Raw genomic sequence first — 23147 nt, 5'->3', positions numbered from 1 at the left:
AAATGTTTATGAGGACATAGAACCAGTGGAACTCTCACATAATGCTGGTGAGAATCAACAATAGCACTGTTACTTTGAAGAAGAGTTGGAGAATTTTTTATTAAGCTAAGGATACATTAACACATGTCCCAATGTTCTCACTCTGAGGTTTCTCTTGGGAAAATAAGAACTCATATGCCATTTAAAAAGTCATACGTGAATGTTTGTACATGTATACACGTAATTGCCTAAGTATGGACACTGCTAACATCTATTGATGAATGGATAAGCAAATGCTGTTACATTCATACAATGAATAATGAACTCAGGCTCAATAATAGCATGAATGATCCTCAAACACATTATACTGAGTATAAAAAGCCAGTCACATACATATTTGTGATTTTTTTTTTAGATGACGTTCTAGAGAAGCTGAAAGTATAGGGACAGAGAACTTATCAGTAGTTGCCAGGAGTTAGAGATTATGAATCATCTGACTATAAAGATACAATATGAAGGGGATTCTTCAGATGATGAGACTTATGTATTGTGATTGTGGCAATGGCTACATGCATCTGTTTCTGAAAGATATACATATAAACAAAGTCAATTTGGTCATGTCAGTTTTAGACAACAAAAGTAATATTAACCCAAGATTTTAGATAATCTAAATATCTTGGAAACTATTTTCAAGATGAGATAAGAAGAAATATGCTTATTCCTAAAATTAAAAGTTTATTTGAATTAAAAACATAAATTTCATGTGTATTTTTTTCTATATTTTATGTTTTGGATTGTATTTAATTTTTTCTATTTAACCAACCCCCCAACAACATGAGCTCTTAAAAAAATTTGCTTGAAAATTTTTTACTTAGTGATATTTAAAACTCAAAGTTTATTATTTTCTATAATAAGGAATGACTGAAGTTATAACACAAATGTGTTCAACTAAATAACTTTGGCGTTAAAAAATTGAGTCATACTTTCAAAAATCTGAGAGATAATGATTTTCAAACTAGAATCCTCAGGAAAAGCATTACTAATTTTGAGTATGAAACAGGAAGATTTTCAAAACAGTAACACCTAGAAATATTTACTTATTGCACAAATTTTCACCAGAATTTGTGGAAAATATGCTCCACCAGAGACAGTAAAATTAAAATGTAAGCCCCAGGACCAAGGATAAAATGGTAAAATCTTGAGATTCAAAAAGAGTTTAGGATTGAAACCGAATCCATAAGTAGTTCACTTCAACTAGGATGCAAATAAGAGATAATGCCATGTCAGACTGTTGATACAATTAACAGCATTGTGGAGTCTGTCAATTAATTGGGAATAGTCTTTGTGTAGTTACTTGTCATTGTAAATTTATACAACATAGGTTGGTATTACTGAACTGGAGAATGTGAAAGGTACTGAAGGAAAGGCCCTAACCCAGATGGACATGGAGAGTTTGTTAATCAGCTTTTTTTTTTTACTATGACCAAAATACCTGATAAGAACAACTTAGAGGAGGAAAGATTTAGTTTGACTCTGTTTACAGTTGTTAAGCTCCAGGGCAGAAACATAGCAGAAGGGCACGATGGAGGAAAGCCACTCAGCTCATGGCAGCTGAGATGCAGAGAAAGAGAGGGCAGGGGGAGAAATGGAGAGAGGGGGGGGAGGAGGAAGGGGCCAGAGACAGATGTAGTCCCTGAAACTATGTTCCCAGAGACTTACTTCCTCCAGCCATGCCCTCCCCCCGGACACCTACACTTACCACCAAGGAGTCCATTTAGTTTTTAATCATCAAATGGATTAAGCCACTGATGAGGTCAGAGCCAACAGGGTCCAATATTTTCACCTCCTGACATTGCTGTAATGCCTAACACATGAGATTTGGGGTGGGGGGAATTCCAGATCCAAACCACAACAGGGAGGGACTAAGAAACAAGAGGAGATGAAATGATTTCACAGAGGAGATTATAATTTGACATTTGAGTGTGAGTGTGAGCAAAGAAGATGTAAGAAGAAAAGGTTCTATTTAAACAATGGCCTGTGAAGCCTAGGTGCCACAGAGAAGTAGGGAGTCATAGATAGCATGGAAAAGAAAGGCAAGTGGGGTGACTGGAAACTTAAGCCTAGCTCAGATCATGTAGCATCTGCAGGTTATACTGAGTCAATTTGGGTTTATGCAAAGATTAATGAGAATTTTTAAGGAAGGGACCAAAAGATCACTTTCATAGGTTCTGGATGGAAAGGGGTAAATTTAAGGGAGAAGATGACTTTGGGATGGCTGATAGAGGCCCAGATAAGGTACTAAAAGTAATACTTCAAAGAAGAAAGCAATATAATAAAGACAACTTCATAATGACAGGGAGGAAGAAATAAGAAAAATGAAGCCACTGTCAAGGGCAAAATAAGTCACCTATGTTATATTTCATTCTATAAGGCTATCTAGCATTTAATTGTAAGTAGGACATCAAGGTTTGGAAAAAACAAGTCTGTATGTGAAAAACAAATACATTTTTCCCTAAAAGTAGTGCAACTAATTCTAGAAGCAGAAAATGGGGGATGGCTTTTATAAAGAGAAGGAAAGCAAATGAAGATAGTAATGCTAAGGAGAGAATGGGAGGAAGACGAAATACGTCTCAAAGTATGCACACCTGAGATGGAAAACCTTTAAGTTTTGTTGCTAAATAAATACAAATTAGGCTGGGGTTGTGGCTCAGTGGTAGAACACTACTCTAGCTTGTGTGAGGCCCTGGGTCTGATTCTCAGCACCACATGTAAATGAATAAAATAAAGGTCCATTGGCAACTAAAAGAAAAATTAAAAGAAAAATAAATAAATAAATACAAATTGACCTAGGAATGTTGTTATTTTAAGTCTGATAGAGGCTCAGCTGGGGTCTGAGTGATATACTCAATGTCCTAGTGTCCCCTTCATAGGGCCATTTTAACAGGCATGAGGTTATGAAAGCTAGCCCCTAAATTTCTGAAATTATCAAAAAGGAGGTGGTGGTGGGTAGGGGGAGGCAGGGGGAAGGGATCGTGATAAGAAAGAAAGATAAGCTTGAAAAATTAAGTGATATTTGAAATGTTTAATTTGAATAATCACACATATGAATTTATTTTCTACCTGCAAAACGGATGAAGTGTGGGGGTCTTGTTTGTATATAGTGCAAGTATATCCTAGTCACAATACAAATGAAAGGTACTTTTTCTCCTTGAGTAAGATAAATAAGGGGTAGGCAAGAAACATGATAGCTATAAATAGAAATATGAAGCTTTTGTCTGGTAACCTCTTCAACTACCTAAACCATCACTCAATGCCTTAATGGCATGTTTTATAAGGCAGGATCACTCTCTATGTCAAAAAATGACTGCCTGACTAAGGCCTGTCTACTTAATAATTCCTTCTGCAGTCTATTTGCTTGTTGTATAGATAGGTCAAATTCACAGTTGAGATGATTGCATAATCAATGAAAGGAGAAAGGATATTTATCTTGTCACTTAAACAAATTAGCATTTTAAGCATACAGAGAGTTCTCATTTTCATTTATTTATGATTATTAGAAATTTTTAAAGCTTGGCATTTTCCTTTAAATTATAGATCTAATCAAATTAGTTTGAAATTAGACTCAAAAAAGAAATATTATGAGGCTTTTAGCATTATCAAGTTCAATAAATATTGTTTTCAATAGTTTTAATACATTTCTCGAATGAACTAGAGTTATATACTGGAAATTTTAAAAAGACTCTACTTTGATCCTTTAGGTTCCATGTGAAAGAAATTATTCAATCTAAAAAGTAACTTTGTTTTCCATTACCATCTTAAAATAAAACCTTTTAAAAAAAAAGTGTGGTTCATCTGCCTGAACAGGGTATGCAAGACCAATTTACAGGAGGGGCCATGTAGTGCTGATGAAAATCGGTACTTGCTCTTTCCACCGGGTGTCACATTGCATCTGTTTGTGTGACAGCATTGGATTCAGAAATTAAGCACAGCAGGAAGGAAGATCTTGCATAGATTCAAAATATATTGCATGTCCTGACACTATAGCTTGCTTTAAGTCAGAGAAAGTCCAAAAAACCCCTGTACTGTACTTAGAGGAAATTAAACTGTGGTAGTGAGGAGTAGGATTATATTCTTCTTTTTTTGTAAATATAGTCATCCACAAAGTTTTCAGTAGCCACTCCTACTGTACCATTCTCACTGGAAGACTATTATCATAAGATTATGTCTAATATTGTAAACAATCAAATTTCCTAACTTAAGAAAAGCAGCTCTATTTTAAAAAGTCACTTGTAGCAATATGACACAATTATAAAATACAGAACACAAAGTGTATAATTCAGTGAATTATAAAAAAGCAAAACATCTGTGTTACCATCACCCAGGGTCAAGAACATTTTTAGCACCCTAGAAACATCCTCATGACTCCTTTAACTTACACATGATGCTAAACACTATAGTTCAGCATTGGGTATTTAAAAACTTATATATAAAATATCAGAGTATACATTATTTATATCTGGTTTTCTTTATCCAACATTGTGGTTGTGAGATTTACTCATACGTGAGTGTGGATATGATATCTTCATTTTGCTGTTTTATAATGGTCCATTGTACAAACACACACAATTTATTTATCTAGTCTTCTGTTGATGGACATTTGGGTTCCTTCCAATTCTTAGGTATCATTTATAGTTCCACCATCAACATTGATGTACACCTTCTCAGTGCATGTATACATGCATTTTTATTTACCTAGGATGGAATTGCTAGATTATAAGTAGGTTCAACTTTAGAAGACAATTCTGAAAGGTTGTCCCCTATGTTTAAAGTCAGCAAAGTGAGAGAATTTCATTTTCTATTTATTGTTTATATGGAAATAGAATTCATTTTTATATATCAGTCTTACACCTGGAACTTATTATATTCATCAATAAGTATAATAATTAATCTATGCATTCTTTCAAAATTTTTACATATTTAGCCATACTAATCTGTAAATAATAATCTTATGGGAGTTTTATTTTTTTCCTTCCCTGTTTTTAGGATTTTAATTTCTTTGGCCTCATTCCATCGCCATGGGCCTTCAACATGTGATGAATTGAAATACTGATTATTAACATACTAGTCTTCGTCAATATTTTATGTGGAAAGCTCTCAATATTTCTCAATATATACCTAAAGGTACCTATTTACTATTTCATAGTATATAAAGAATTTATGACAAATGCCTAATGCTTGTTATAAATCCTTTACAAACACACTTTGTCATAACATGGAAGCTCCCTTCACTATCTAGCCTGTTAAAAGACTTTATCATGAAAAAATATGGAATTTTTTTTTATCAAGGAAATTTCTAAGTCTATTGAATTGACTTGCAAATTTTGTCTTCTTTTCTATTAACTTGGTTAATTTCTGAAATCAATTTATTTTAGAATATGAAATAAATTTTGCATTTCAGTAATTAATTTTTATCAAGATTTTTATGCATTTGAACATTGTTGGATTCTATCTGATAAATTGGAAGGGAGGAGGATCTTTGCATTTAGGTTCATGAAAGACTGGATTTTAACATTTATCGGAAAATCAGTGTCTACTCTCATAAAACAAGTTTTGAAGTGTTCTATTTTCTGCTTTATTCTGTTTTCGTCTGTTCTATTTGGATAAGATTTATATTAATTCACAAGTAAAGCCATCAAGGCCTGGAATTGTTATGAGAAGTTTTTAAATTATAGATTAAATTCTTAATGCATATCAGCCTATTCAAAATTTCTCTTTTTTCTATCAATTTGGTAAATTATGATATTCTAGAAAATATAAATTTTATCTAAATTGTAAAATGTACTAGAAAGAAAATTATTCAAGATATTGTCACCTTTTTTATTTTAAATAGTCTTTATGTGTTAGACTAGTTTAGGTTCATAGCTATATTGAGTGGAAATCATGTATTTCCCATATACTCCCTAGCTCCATTTGTATGTCACCTCCCCATTATCATATGCTCCTCACCAGAATGGGATATATATATTTTACAATAGATGAACCTACACTAAAACATCATTATCACTCAAAGCCTGTAGTTTACAGTATGATAGAGGATGTTGTACATTATTTGGGCTTTATAATTTTAAGTTTATATCTTCTGATTTCAATTTTTCTAATAAGATGTCAGTTACAAATCAACTAAGACCTCTGAAAGCAGTATTTATTATTATTATTTTTTCCTGCTGACTGCTCTAGAAGATTTGCATTTTTACATTGTTTTTTATCAGTCTGATCAAAATTTTTCTATAAATAGTGTTCCTTGCAAATTATTTTGGTTCTTGTTTTCTGAGATTCTTAGTTTTTTGTGGTTAATGCTACAATATCAATAGTTTTACTGCCTTAAAAGTCTGTATTCTGCCTATTAATCCCTCTTCACCACCTCATAACACTAGTAACCACTGATCCTTTTACTCTCACCATAGTTTTGTATTTTCTAGAACATCACGTAGTTGGAATCTTATACTATGTACTCTTCTTAATACACATGCTTCTTTTATTTTTTTATATTATTAGTTGTTCAAAACATTACATAGCTCTTGACATATCATTTTTCATACATTTGATTCAAGTGGGTTATGAACTCCCATTTTTACCCTGTATACAGATTGCAGAATCACATCGGTTACACATCCACGTTTTTACATACTGCCATACTAGTGTCTGTTGTATTCTGCTGCCTTTCCTATCCTTTACTATCCCCCCTCCATCTTCTCTCTGTACCCTTCTTTTATTTAGTATGTGCCTTTTAAGTCTCCTCCATGTCTTTGGCCTTGATAGTGCTTTTCTATTTTGTTTTTTTTTTTTTTTAGTCCTGAGGTATATCTCCTTGTGTAGATTCTACAGTTTATTTAGTCTTTCATGGACTGAAATACCTACGTTTTGGCAGTTATGAAGATGTCATAAACATTCATGTGCAGGTTTTTGTGTGAACATAAGTTTTCAACTTCTTTGTATAAATAATACACAATGTGCCTGGCACCATGGCACATGCCTGTAATCCCAGCTACTCAGGAGGTTGAGGCAGTAGGATTGCAATTTCAAAACCAGTCACAGTAGTTTAACGAGGCCCTAAGCAACTTAGTAAGACACTATCTCAAAATAAAACATAAAAAAGAGCCAGGGATATGGCTCAGTGGTTAAGTGCCCCTGGGTTCAATCTCTGGTACCAAAAAAAAAAAAAAAATGTGACTTCTGGATTATATGGTAAGCATATTTTAGCTATGTAAGAAACTTCCAGATAGTCTTCCAAAGTTGGCAAGGTGGGCAGGGTGGTCCACACCTATGATCCCAACTACTCAGTAATCTGAGGCAAGAGGATCACAAATTCAAGGTCAGCCTGGGAAACTCATTGTGATCTGCCTCAAAATTTTAAAAATAAATAATAAATATAAAGAGAAAGGACTGTAACTTGGTGATAGAGTGCTCCTGAGTTCAATCCTCAATTCAAAAAAATGTGGCTATACACATTGTGCATTCCCACAAGCAATGAACTAGAATTCCTGTTACCCCAATTTGTTACCAGCAGTTAGTATTGCCAATGTTTTGTATTTTAACCATTTTAATAGGTGTGTAATGGAATCGCATTATTTTTTCATTTGCATTTCCATAATGATGTGAAGCATCTTTTCATATGCTTACTTGCATTTGTGTATCATTGTTGCAAGGTGTTATTAAAGTTTTATCCCTTTTTTACTCTCCACACTCATACCACCCAGTGGCCCCCTTCACATCTTCCTCTTTATTTAACAGTCACTTCAAACTTAACATGATCAAAACTTATCACCTGATATCTCCCTTTAACCTGCCTCTTCCAGCATCTTTCTCACCTCAGCAAATGGAAGTTCCATTTTTCCAGTTGCTTCAAAGGAAAATCTTGGAGTAGTTTGGTTTCCTGTCTGTTTTGCATGACCCACAATAAATTGATCAGAATACTCTGTTGGCTCTAACTTCAAAATGTAGCTATTATTTGACCACTGTTTTGTCACATCTGGTACCAGTCTCATCCAAACAACTATCATTTGTCTTCTGATTCATTGTAATAATCTCTTTCTAAGTCCGTCGTTTCTGACCTTATTCCATTCAGTCTATTCTCAATGTAGCTGTCAGAATGACTTGTTAAAACTTGGGTTATGAAACTCCTTTTATCAAAAATTTCCAGATGTTCCTATTCATTCCAAGTAAAAGCCCAATCATTACAACAGCTATTATTCTACCTGATCAGTTCCCAATCCCACCCTGATGACAGCTCATTCTATTTTCTCTTTTATTTTACTCCCCTCAAGTGTTACTTACCTCTTTGCTTCCTTAAAACACACCAGATATGCTGCCACCAAGTCCTTTGCATTTGCTATTCTCTTTACTTGGAATTTTCTTTCTCCAACCACTACTTGACACACCATTTTCATTGAGCATTTAACCCAAATTAAGTGCAGCTTTCCCAGGGCACCTAACTAAAATAACTTTCCCTCTCAAGAGATTTCCTATCTCCTTTTCTTGATGTTTCCCTTTTAAATTATTATCTATCATATAGTAGATTTTGCTAATTTACTTCATTTATTGTGTATCTCTCCCATGAGAATAAATGTTCTATGAAGTTGGGAATTTGTATCTGTTTTGCTTGCTGATAACTGAACAGTTCCTGAAATAGAGAAGGTGTTCATAAAGTATTTAATAAATGAATAAGCAAGGAAGTGAATATATTGTTACTTCATTTTCAAAAACTTTATAAATATATTAATAACCTCATTTATTTTCCTTTCAAAAGGCAAAGAATATCCTAAAAATTAAATATCATCCCCAGCCATGTAGTTTTTGCCCATAGAAAGGCCAAGAAGCATAGTGATAAAAGTATATGATATGAATGGATTGCTTGGGTTTAAGTTTCTGCTTACCCACCTGTATCTGTCTCCTAAGTCTTTGCAGAGATGAAATGCTTAACCACAGGACGACAGATGACTGCATCCTTTTGCTTTTTATGAACCATGTGCTGTCAAATACACCGGGTCTACATTTGGACTTGGGCAGTCATAATTTATTATCAAATGGAAACGGTGTAGGTGAGATTGAGCTCAAGAAAGTCCAAAACAAAATTAAAGCACTTATTGTCACAAAAGAAATGAAACAGCGAGCTCAAACAATAGATATTCACTAGTCTTTAAAATCAAATGACCTACAGAATAGCGAAATGGCCCACTTAAAATGCAGCTGAGACCAGATGTGAGAATATAAATATTCTGAGAGGTGGCGTGCTATCCCATGCAATGTACTACATGTCTTGAATCAAAGAATAATATTTAGAACTCTTGTATAGTGCCAGAAGCAGAAAAAAACACAAGTCCAGAAGTCAGAAGTAGAAGTGACTACTGTTATTAACAATCCACTAGCCCAGATTCTGATTCCCATCTCTACAATTTCAGGCTCTGATGGTGAGAAAGCTCAGTTCCCAGGGGAGAAACATCTTGCTTTGGGGACAAAGCAACGATCCTGAAGTGGCACCCCCTTTCTCCACAGAAATCACCATGGCTGATTTTAGGACTGTCAGCAAAAGAGTCTCTACGAAACAGTCCAATGTAGATAAACTTCCTATTTTTGTGTTGCCCTGTTTTACTTGGCCACTGGCCAGGAAGATACCAGCACTCCAGGTGCTGAACACCACCTTACTAGTTTTTCACAAACATATCCAGTATAGTACTTTGTAGAAATGTGCAAACAAGGCCTCTGGCCTTGAGCTGGGCTTCACAGAGATGTCTACATTTTTAAGATAAGTCACAAATGGGCTCCATGGTAACAGCTGACAGGGGGAGGAAAGAAAGGGGAGAAGAAGCTCTCCCCTTCTCAGGTGTTGTCCTTGAAGAGTTAACTTGCCCAGAACAATGAAAGAAAAAGCTGATTTTATGTGAACTTCTGTAGACTGTGAACTTCTGAGCCCCTCCCACTACATGCTGGGTATAAAACTCTGAAACTCCCTGAACTCAGGTTCAGGGGATTAATTGATTACAGCAAAAGCTGTGCCCTCTGAACCTGGCTTTAGCCAAAGAAAAACTGTTTCCTGCTATCTTCAGTCCTTGCCCCTTTTTTCCGTACAACAATCCCACCATATGGATATTAAGACCTCCACCTTGCCATTTCTTGGTTCTTATGCCATTAAAGCTATAAGTCGAAGAGTTTATGAACTGACTGGAGGGATGGATACTGATTGCAAAGGCAAATTAGGTTCCTGATGTACAATGGTGAAAAACATCCAGTGTCTTCTGTAGTCATTCTAGTAATAATATATATTTTTGAGGAAATAGATCAATAGAATATTGTATGATACAAAGTTTGAGATTTATGTATTGGCTTGCTGATTAAAATTTTTGTTTGCTTGATCGGTTTCTAAGAGAGGTGAATTAAATTATTTAAATATAAAACAAGAGAAAAAAGCTCAATGGGAGATCATAGTAACTGAAAAGATGTAAGACAAATAATGACTCTGTCTCTTTAGGAATAAAAGGGCAGGTGAACTCACCAAGAAAATAACTATGTCTACAGGAGGAACTGAGACAAAAGGTGTTGTGAAATATCATATTTATTAATATGATAAATATCAACTACAAACTCTTCACCAATTCAAAATTCAGACTGTAGCAGCTATAAAAATTTTATGTACAATCATGTGCCACATAGTGATGCTACAATGGCAGACTACATAGATGATGCTAATTCCATAAAATCATGGTAGAACTGAAAAGTTCCCATTATCAGGAGATGTCATCATTACCATCCTAACTACACAACACATTTCTCAAGTGGTTATGGTGAGATGGTATAAACAAACCTACTGTGCATACAAATGTGTAGTACATGTAATTACATATAGTACCTTATACTTGATAATAAGCAACTATGTTACAGGTTTATGCATTTTCTACATAAGGTTTACCATTATTTTAGAGTGTACTCCTTCTACTTACAACAACAAAAAAATAACTTTACTATAAAACAATATGCCATGTTACATTGGCAGCAGCTTCATAAATCCTGTTTACACATTGTGTGACTAACCCATACCATTTAGGTATGTGAAAGTGCACTCTGTGTATTCCACAATAAAATTGTCTAGTGATACATTTCTCAGAATGTGGTCCCTATCATTAAGTGATACATGACTGTATATATTTATTGATGACAATTTCTCTCCTCCTTTCCCTTACTACTTTATATAAAGAATGCCATTACAGTAATGCTTAATGAAATCAGACCCAATGGGGACAACTGCTTATCTCAGGAGATTCTGAACTTTCTGAAGAATATTGTGACTGATAACAGAGGATGGATTCTTTCCTTAGATGACAGAGAGTAATTGTTCTTTTTTTTTTTTTTTCCAGGCAACCATCTCATATTCAGTGGAAGTAACAGCTAGAATCTGCAGATGCTGAGAAGAGGGAGAGCCAGATCAGCCTGGGAATTGTTTTTCTTCAAAACCAGAGGCTGTTTAGGAAACCCAGGGATTAATATAGGCAGTAAACTGAGCCACAGGGAAGTGTAAACATCACCAGAGATGTAGCTCCCAGAAGTTAGAGAGAGAACAAGTAACCTGGCTTTGTATTTTCCTTTCCCTTTAATTTGCCAGTCCCTCTCCTTGGATGAATATAGTTGGAAGCCATTTGTCACTGGAATTTGAGAAACATTCCTACAGGCTTTAGTCCTCCATCACTCTCCCCACCCATTTGCATGTGCAAACATTTTTTTTTGAAGTATTATTTATATCAGCAAATAATTGGTTCTATAACAAGGTGTTCATCCATAGGAGAATGAGCATAAATGATTGTGATACAGTCATACTACATGTCCTTGTGCATCATAAGCATTTTCCAATTTTCTAGATACTGCCAAATTGGACTCCAAAGTGGATCATACCAATTTATACTCTAACCATAAATGTACAAGTTCTCAGCACTCATTCTCTCCAAAACTTCAAGACATTTTCTAACATGCCAAGTAATTAGTATAAAATAATAGCTCACTTCAGTTTTAATTTTCATTTTTCTGATTACTAATTAAACTTTTCAAATTATCATTGGAAATACAAAGTTCTTCCCTTTTAATTACTTGTTTGTATAGTTTGTTCATTAAAATTATTTTTGGCCCTTTTCACTAACTTATTGTGACAATGTAAGCTATATGCAGTGTATTATTTTGGTTATTTGCACAGTCAACATGATAGCCCAGTTTGCAATTTGTTTTTAATTTATACATAGTATTCTTTGTCATGCAGGAGAAATTTTCTTGGTTTAATATGAGGGAATTAATTATTGTTTAAAATTTTTGTACTTTTGGATTCTGTTTACAAAATATTTCTACCCTGAAATTGCAGAGATACTCTGTTTTCTTCAAAAAAGTGTTGAATTTTTCATTTAAAATGAAAAATGGGATTTTTATATGGGATTTACAAAAATAGACTAAAGAAGATTATAGGGATCTTTTTTCATTAAGTTGGTAAATTTTAACAACATTATCAACATTTATTGGACAATCCATCCTTTTTCCACAAATTTTAATAACAATTTAGCCATATTCTATTCTTTCTTATGTGTTTATTATGTCTTTTCTGGGCTAATATTTTGGCACATTTTTCTATTGGTCTACCCCTTTACCAAAGGTTCATTTTTTAATTGCTATGAGATTGTAATATAGAGATTATTCATCCTCTTTCACCCCTCCTCTCTTCAAAATTTCATAATTATTATGAGCTTATCACCTAATCAAAACTCCAGGTTCCAATATTGATTGAAGTTTCACTGATTTCTTAAATTAATTTAACAAGATTGAAATATGTTCCACATGGAATGTTCTTAGGCATAAACATAACATGGTCTTACTTATTCTGATCTTTTTGTCTTCAAGAATACTTTGTAATTTTCTCCCTGTTTTTCTCGTTTCTTTTTAAATATTCCTAAGTGCTTTATGTCTTTTTCTTTTATGAATAATTTCTTTTACTATGTTATTGAGGGTATATAGAAATATTATTAATTAAAAGATTATAGATTTTTTTTACTAGTTGTTAAATTATTTTTAAAACTTTTTTTTGTAGTTATAGATGGACAGAATGCCTTTATTTTATTTATTTTTATGTGGTTCTGAGGATTGAACCCAGTGCCTCACACATGCTAGGCAAGCACTTTGCCACTGCACTACAGCCCCCAGCCCTACAACTATTAATATTTTGCTGTCAGTCAATATTATCTGTGAATCACATCAATTCTATTACATTTTTTAAAAAATATTTAAATTTGTTCTAATCAGTAATAGATGACAGTAGAATGCATTTTGACACATTGTACACAAATGGAGCATAACTTCTCCTTCCTCTGGCTATACATGGTGCAGAGTCACATGAGTCATGTGATCATACATGTATATAGGGTAATAATGTCCATCTCATTCCACTATCCTTCCCACACCCCCTCCCATCCACTATCCTTCCAACCCCTATACCACCACCCCTCCACTATCCTCCCCCCCACACCCTCTCCCCTCCACTATCCTTCTCACCCTACACCCTCTCCCCTCCCCTTCACTCCCTTCTGCCTAATCCAAAGTTCCTCCATTCTTCCCTTCAATCACCCATCCCCATTATGAATCAGCACCCGCTTATCAGAGAAAACATTTGACCTTTGTTTTTTTTGGTTTGGCTTATTTTGCTTAGCATGATATTCTCCAGCTCCATTCATTTATCTTCAAATGCCATATTTTATTCTTCTTTAAGGATGGGTAATATTCCATTTTTTTGTATATATATATATATATATATATATATATATATATATATATATCATATTTTCTTTACCCATTCATCTGTTGAAGGGTATTTAGGTTGGTCCCATAGTTTAACTATTGTGAATTGAGCTGCTATAAACATTGATGTGGCTGCATCACTGTAGTATGCTTATTTTATATCCTTTGAGTATAAACCAAGGAGTGAGATAGCTGGGTTAAATGGTGGTTCCATTCCAAATTGTTTAATGTTGCTTTTGTTTGTTAGCTATTCAGATAGTTATTTCCCATGAATGAAATAAAAATTCAAATACAGGATGCATAGAGAACTCCAAATAGAAATACAATAGATCTACTTCAGCACATTGTAATGAAAATGCCTGCTATATTGAGTAAGGATAGAAATTTAAAAGCTGCAAAAGGGGAAAAAAAAGTTGGTCACATTTTAGAGGTAAACCAATTCAGGTTTCACAATCCAGGCCCAAAAAAACAGGAGTGCTTAAAATAATCTAAACCAAACTCTGAAAGAAAATAGGTGCCAAACGAGATTATTCTACTTAGCAAAATCATTCTTCAGAATTGAAAATTAAACTAACAAAGGCGGTACTATAAAACATATTCAATAAAATATTTTATGAAGAAGAAATAAAAATGAAAAACAGCATAGGAATGAATTACACTAGAAAAATAGTCAATCAAAGGAGAAACCAAATCTAAATTAAATATTAAAAATAAACCAAAATGTCAGGAAATAAAAATCATCTCTTTATAAAAACACTGAATATAAATGGTCTAAACTTTTCAATCAAAAGCCATTTATCGACAGATTGGATTAAAAACAAGACCCCAAAATATGCTGCTTGCAAGAGATACACCTTACAGACATCCACAGACTGAAGGTGAAATAATGGAAAAAGATATATTGTGGAGAGCAGTGAGAGTGAATGGGAGAGCAATGTCTGAGATTGGGGTCTCTGATGATCTCATGGCTGTGGCATGCTTGATGCCTGGGAAAGTTTCTGTGCAAAGGTGCAGGATGCCTAGCTGCTGTGGTAATGGCCTTCATGAGGAAGCTCTATGCTAGAGTCTTATCAGCATCAACTTGATCTCAGGCACACAGCTCCTGGGAACAAAGGAACAATGTTTCACCAAGCTCCACTGCTCCTGAACCTGCCTGCCTAACAGTAATTTTAAAAAATAAACTTTCTTGAGAGCTACACAAAACTCCTAACACTGCACACTCAACTACAGAATGTAACTACAAAATAAGCTGCATAATATTGCTAGCTCTATAACTTTCCTGAATACAAAGAATAATGACTGCTTAGTCTTTAATCTGATAATGACACATATATAAATAAAGATTGTTGGCATAATTTTTTAGACCTGCTTCTGCACCAGAGAGCAGTGCTCCACTTGACCCCAGCTATTTTCTTCAAAATCTCAGTCCATGAGTCTTTATTTTTCTTCTCCCCCTTTACCCCTCACCAGAACCTGCTAGATTGGCTGCACTGGTTGTGGCAATATGCCATGCAAATGGAACACATATACAAGCAGATGAGCCATTCTCATATCAAACAAAGTGGACTTCACACCAAAATTAATCATAAGAGACAAAGTCGTTCACTTCAGACTGGTTAAGTGAATCATCCAACAATAAGATATAATGATTGCAAACATTTATTCCTCAAACAGTGATGCATCTATGTAGATGAAACAAACTCTTCTTAATTTCAAGAATCAAATAGACCAAAATTCAATAATAGTGGGTGATTTCAACACAGCTTTTTAACCATTAGATATAGCATCCCAAAAAGATTCTTCAGAACTAAAAACTCCTATGAATCAAATGGACCTAACAGACAACAAAAGAATATTTGATCCATCAATGACTGAATTCATTTTCTTCTCAGTAGCACATTTTCTAAAATAGATGATATTTTAGGTCACAAAACAAATCTTAACAAACAAAACAAAAAAAATAGAGATAATTCCTTGCATCCTATCAGATCATAATGGAGTGAAGTTAGAAATAAATATCAAGGTAAAAAACAGAAACCACTCTAACACCTGGAGACTAAATAACATACTTTTGAATGATGAATGAATAGCAGAATAAATATGGAGAGAAATAAAAATCTTACACATATATGAGAATAGTGATACAACTTATCAAAATCTCTGGGAGAGTATTAAGACAGTCCTAAAAGGAAAGTTTGTAGTATTAAGTTTATACATTAAAAAAAAATAAGAGGGCTGGGGATATGGCTTAAGCAGTGGCGCGCTCGCCTGGCATGCGTGCGGCCCGGGTTCGATCCTCAGCACCACATACCAACAAAGATGTTGTGTCCGCCGAGAACTAAAAAATAAATATTAAAAATTCTCTCTCTCTCTCTCTCTCTCTCTCTCTCTCTCTCTCTGTCTCTCTCTCTCCTCTTTCACTCTCTCTTTAAAAAATAAAAATAAAAAAAAATAAGATACCAGGCCTGAGGATGTGGCTCAGCAGTGGAGCACTTGCCTAGCATGAGTGAGGCCTTGGGCTTGATCCTCAGCACCAATATCCAAAAAAAAAAAAAAAAAAATAACACCACACCAGAAAACTTGTAGAGCTAAAAAACAGATTTAGTAAAGTAGCAGAATAAAAGATCAATAGACATAAATAAACTACTTCCCTATCCTTCATTAATGAATGTACTGAAAAGAAATTAGAACTACCCCATTCAGGATTATAAAAAAAAAACTTGAGAATTAATCTAAGGAAGGATGCCAGTGGGATCTACAGTTAAAACTATAGAACACTGAGGAAAGAATTTGTGAAAACAGAAGATGGAAAGACCTCCCATGTTCTTGGATAGGCAGAAATAATATTACAAAAATGGCCATACTACAAAAGCATTATATAGATTCAATGTAATCCATCAAAATAAAAATGAGGTTCTTTACAGAACTTAAAAAAAAGCAGTTATAAAATAAATTTGGAAAAATAAGGAGACTCAGAATAGCCAAGCAATCCTGAGCAAAAAGAGTGATGCTGGAGGTATCACAATGCTGGATCTCAAATTATAATACAGAGTTATAATAACAAAAACAGCATGACACCAGCTCTGAAACAGACATGAAGATCAATGGAATAGAATAGAAGACAGATCCAAACTCACTAAATACAATTTTCTGATACTAGACAAAGGTGCCAAAAACATATGTTGGAGAAAAAGTAATCTTTTTAACAGTGCTGGGAAAACTGGAAATCCATGTGTAGAAGATGAAACTTGACCTCTATCTCTCACCCTGCACAATAGTCAACTCAAAGTAGATCAAAGACTTAGGGATCAAAACAGAAACACTGCAACTGTTAGAAGTAAATGTAGGTGCAACATTCCATCATCTTGGCACAGGCACCAACTTCCTTAACGAGACTCCTAAAGTGTATAAAATAAAACTAAGAATCAATAAGTGGGATGTCATCAAACTAAAATGTTTTTTCCAAACAAAGGAAATAAGAGCATGAAGAGAAAACCTACAGAATGGGAGAAGATCTTTGCTACCTGCTCCTCAGTTAAGGTATTAAATCCAGAATATATACATATTAACTCAAAAAACTTAATACTTAAAAAACTAATAATCAAATTAATAAATGGTCAAAAGAACCAAGAGATACTTCTCAAAAGAAGAAATACAAATGGACAACAAATAAATGAAAAATAGTCAATATCTCTAGCAATCAGGAAAATGCAAATCAAAACTACGTTGAGATTTAATCTTACTTCAATCAGAGTAACAATTATCCATAAGAATGGGACTCTAACTATAGTAAGATATATTTCTTGCTCGTATAATTTTTTAGAAATGGATTCTGTTGTAATGCATAACTAAAAAGAGCCAATAAAAAGTAAAAATATGTGTTGGTGAGTATATGGCAGGGGGGAGATACACTCAAACATTGTTGGTGGGACTGCAAATTAGTGCAACCACTCAACTGGAACCACAATATAACCTAGCTATCCCACTCCTCGGTAATATCCAAAAGACTTTAATCAGCATACTATAGAGATACAGTCACATCAATGTATGTAGCAGCACAATACACAATAGCCAAGTTATGGAACCTAGATGCCCTTCAACGATGAACAGATGAAGAAAATGCAGGAGACATTCACATAAGGAAGAATGACTTTAGGGCATTTGCTGGTAAAAGGATGGAACTGGAGGACATCATGCTAAGTAAAATAAGCTAGACCCCAAAAGTCAAAGATTGAATGTTTTCTCAGATATATGTAAGCTAGACTAAACTATGGCGGGGGGGCGGGGGCGGGGAATAAACTGGGGACGAATCCATCAAAATGTAAAAAAAAAAAAAAAATACCCCAAATGAGTGGACTAGATGAAGGGAATTGAGGAAGAGGGAGGAGAGAGGAGACAAGGAAAGAACAGTGGATGTATTTGACTCAATTTCCTAAGTAAATATACACCACAGTGAATCTCACCATCATGTACATTCACAAGACACTTATTAAAAAAAAAAAACTCTCAAGTAAATGGCAGAAAGATCAGCGGAGTAGAAGGAAGGGAATGGGGAGGAAAGAAGGGAGGATAAAGAAAGTTCTGGGGATTGAATTAGAGCAAATTACATCCATGCTTTCATAATTATGTCAAAATGAATCCTATTATTATGTGTAACTACAAAGAACCAATAAAAATATTTTTAAAATAACAGCCAGATAATGATTTATAATGCTGGAGAGATATGTCTATACCTTAGATATTTTGTTTAAATAAATAAAATTTAGTAGTCTTAGACAAAGTCATTTGGCCATTTTAAGTTGAAATTACTAGTATTATATTTCTAAAGGGACGAGAATTCTGATGGGCATTTGGTTTCGGAATAAGAGCATCATTGATTTTAAACATCTTTCTCAGTCAAGCCAGACATTACTTATGTTGATAAATTCACAAATTAGTAGCCCTACTGATAATTCCAAGGTAAAAGAAACTGACTTTCCAGTTCCAGTTTTAATTATTATCCTTTGTTTGAATAATATTATCAGTATCATTAGGTTAAATGTTTTTATTTAATACCTGGTAAAACAAAAATTTTACAAGCAAGGAGAGTTAATTTATTGTCTGAAATATATTATTGATTTATGAATTCTAAGATAAATTTACATATAGAAACTTGTTCATGACCAGATTTCAGTACAGTAACATTAATTTAAAAAAAAAAAGAAAGAAAGAAATTTGAGCATGTAACTCATTAGTGTTAGTGAAATGGCCCAAAGGTGTGCATGCAGAACTTTCACAAGTTCTATATTCTACTTTTATAGAATAGGTCTTCATGTAGTTAACTATGTCAGTCCAATAGATGAAGATCAAAACTAGGGTGATGCCTAAATGACCAGAAGGTCATACTTGGTGGGACCTGTATTTGACAAGATAACTCTAAAGACTTCGGGGGAAACTTGAGAATTCATTGTATACATTTATATCTGCCTAAGTGTGTAATACTGCAAGTATCCCCTAAAGTCTACACCATTTTATATCAGCTAAAACATAGGCTAAAATGATAAGATTTTTACTTAGTTTCTGCATTTTAATGCTTGTTTAAATGGATTTTAAAGAACAACTGTCTTATAAAATTATTGTTACACTATTTTGTATCTTAGAAATATGCACTCATTCATAGAGAATTTCTAAACATGCCTATTGTTATGAAATATTTCTACCTAAATTGTTTTAGTTAAAATAGACATGTAGTAAATATTTTTATTCAAATAGTTATAAAACTTAAGTGTTACAGAATGGAACTATCATTGAAAGGGATACACAAGAACTTTAATATGCATTAACTTAAAACCCTGTTTTTTAAATTATCTTTTTTTCAGTTATGCATATACATGCTTCATCATTCTTTGCAACATGTTCACTCTTACTGAAACAATTGTAAACGTCATGAAAAATGCATATTTCTATATACATGCAACTGTGAAAGTTGCAACATGATGCATTATTTTCAGCTCGAAGTATAATTAATACAAATTGTCATGTTAAAGACTATTTAAATCTAGAAAGGAGTACACAAAATAAACTACTTTGGTAAATAATAAATAAAACATTAAATTTTGGCACTCCCTCCAAAGCAGTATATTAGAAACAATTAAATTACTTGCTTAATTATTTAAATTTCACTTCATAAGAGAGAAGAGTAAAAATAACTGTTTCAATTATTTAATTTAACAATGTTAGTAAAGAGACTTTGTAGGAAAAAGACTTTGAGATGACTTGCAAGTTTGGTATTAAACCATTTGTATTTGTCCCAGAAAATATATCCATTCTATATTTTGGGAGAGGAAATATACAAATTATCATTATTGCATACATAAGGCTAACTCACACAAGACAGAGTTGAATAGAAAAAGATCAAGAGAATATGATGGTTTAATGAAAACTATGGTTAAGATATATAATGTGTGAATGCAAATTATGTCCCCAGAAACCCTGTAACTAAAATAAATAACCAGGTCCAGATTTCTTAGTTTCTCAGAAGTCAGTATGAACTAAAGTATACTAAGAGAGTCTTTCCTAGGCCTTTCAGTTTGTTTCCAGCAAGCAATATGTAAAATATTTCATGAAATGCTATATGATATTATGGCAAAGAATGTAGAATAATTACAGTGGTACCCATATTTATGCCATTTTAATGAAATTGCCTATTGACCTCATTCAGTGTTGGTCTGGCTATTTTTATCTTCCCAGATGGCTTTGCTATGTTTAACTGGAAAGTCATATATCAAAGTTATAGTAAAAACTAAAATAAAATTGTTGAAAGAGAAAATTAAAAAGCAATAGCTATTATTTTGAATCATTTTAACTCCTTTAAGAGAATTAGAGGTAGGTCTAGTATCATGTTCTCTAAGGATTTTACAATTATCATGGTGTGTGTAGAAAAATAAAATGAAAATAATTTAATTTTTTATATATTTATCTCATTTTTTCTATAAAAGTTTACTTTATATAAAGCATCTCTGGTGAAAAAAAAAATCCTGTCCACGACATATGAGTATCTTACATGTATAATCCATTTATATTGGAGAAAGACTTTCTATATATCAAGAAATTGGGCCATAACCCCTTGCCTTTGCCTAGGGCTTATTGGAACCTGCAAGCAGCTTAAAGGTTTTTATAAACTGTTGGTTGGCTAATGTCCCCTATTAAAAGAAAAGGTGTTGCTGTCAAAATTGCAATTGCCCTTGACCTTCTCTGGGTACACATGGCAAATGCATGCATCATTTCCAGGCAACTCATCTACAAATAGGGTAATAGAGTGTATTTATGGAACTTTCTAAAGCCTGATGGTTTATTTGTACTGTCAACTGCTATAATGACAGATAAGCTGCATTATTCTAAGCCTGGAACACAATAATCATAGCAGGAGTCTGTGGCAGCTGAGTGTGTATATATTTGCATCTGGGCATAAGTTTAAGTCTATGCAGATAACTGAATTTACCAAGTTTTAAATGTATCAAATTATGTTGAATGACAGTTCAGGGGTTCTACTTTACTGACTTTTTAAACAACCCGAATAAGAGAACATACCTGTGCTGCTGAGTTAGCCAAGTTCACAAGAACATAAAGAAAAGAAATAGGGCTGGAAAACACCTTTCTGTTAAGCTCAAATGTGTTTGCAGTTTCTACTCCAGACTCCTTAAAAGAGAAAGAAATGTAGGACTGCAGAACACACTCTATATAAGCAATGCAGGAATTGCTTTTGAAGGTTTTGCTCACTATTGCTGATTTTATTTTTCTCTTTTCTTTCCTCTCTACCTTCCTTCTTTTCTCTCTTTATGTTTTGTTTTTGATTTTAGAGTCAGGACTCTAAAGTTATAGGCAAAACGAAAAAAAAAATCCTGGAGAGATCATCAAATCTGCACCACAGTCTATAACATTAATATACTTTGAGCTGGGGCTGTGACAAATCAGCATTATTCACATTTCAAAGTCAACCATAATATCCCATTCTGGACCAGATCTTGGTGGTCCTGAACATAATTAAATTAGTTGCAGAGATTGTGGTCCCAACATGTAATTTCAAGTGTCTCTCTGTGCAAATTACACAGAGACTGTGATTTGAACTACTGCTAGGACTCTTTGAAAACAGTAATGTTGCCTATGTCTAGTGACCCTGTAGTTATTATCAATCTAATTTCTGATTCACCTCCTCTATGAGAGGAGAGGAGAGGATTTTACCATGCATCAGCACTGAAGCCTTATACCAATCATCTCACAGATATTTGCAAATCTAGTTATGCCCACTTTGCTAGTAAGTCTTGATTTTAAAACATTTTTTTCCCTCTGATAATTTTAATTCACTCACAACTGGAAAATGTTTCACTTTATATATCTTTATTCTCATTTTAAGTTATCTTGCCAAGGTCTTATTTCAATGTTTGCACTTTTAAAAAAGAAAACAAATAATCAGAAATAAGAGGAAGGACAGAGTGTGTTATTATCAAAGACCTGCTTTCTACATGGCGTTGCCCAGAAAGAAAAGAAACAAACTTGACTAATTGATTACTAATCTTTCAAGTTAAATTCTCAGTAGTAGTGTCTGAAATGATTAAAGCATTTATAGATCAGTAATAATATTTACTATTCCTATATTCTGAGTAAACAACGACTCAGCAAAAGGGCCCAGAGCCTGCAGTACGAATACTAAAGGAATTTTCAAAGCTAAGTGTCTATCACGAATCATATGCTGTAAGAAAAAGACAAAAGCAGATGTAAATGTTACATTTATAGTGAGCAATTATAAAATTCAAGTAATGTCTAATCAAAATATAATGGAAGTTACATATATAATGTTAAAGTTTCTAGCAGCCACATTTTAAGAAGTAGAAAGAAACATGAAATTAATTTTAGTAATGTTTTGTGATTCAATAGATCCAAAATAATCTCTTCAACATGTAATTAACATAAAACTTATTAGCAAGATATTTTACATTGTTTTTCAGACTGTCTTAAAAATCTATTATGTATTTTAGGCTTCTAGTGCTTCTCAATCTGACACTAAATTTTCATTAGAAATACTTCAGTTTTAATAAAATATAAAGTTGAAATAGTAGATTCCCATACCAACAGTGTGACAAAAATTATTAAATTTTGAAACAATTAAATTGAGTAGCAAAACAAATTCCTCTAATTCTGTATTCATGTTGACAAAACTAGCTCATCTTTTAGAAAAATTCATTTATTACTCTTGAATACAAAAAAAAATACATCCATTTCGGAAGTTATGTGTGTTCTAGTTAATTTACCTCAAAAACTCTAATGGTAACTATCATTATCTAAGTATCATTAACTATTATGTTAATGTATCA

Source organism: Ictidomys tridecemlineatus, chromosome 1, assembly GCF_052094955.1.
Source record: "Ictidomys tridecemlineatus isolate mIctTri1 chromosome 1, mIctTri1.hap1, whole genome shotgun sequence".
Lineage (NCBI taxonomy): Eukaryota > Metazoa > Chordata > Mammalia > Rodentia > Sciuridae > Ictidomys > Ictidomys tridecemlineatus.
The sequence above is the reverse complement of the archived record's forward strand: the minus strand, read 5'-3'. Positions refer to the sequence as shown.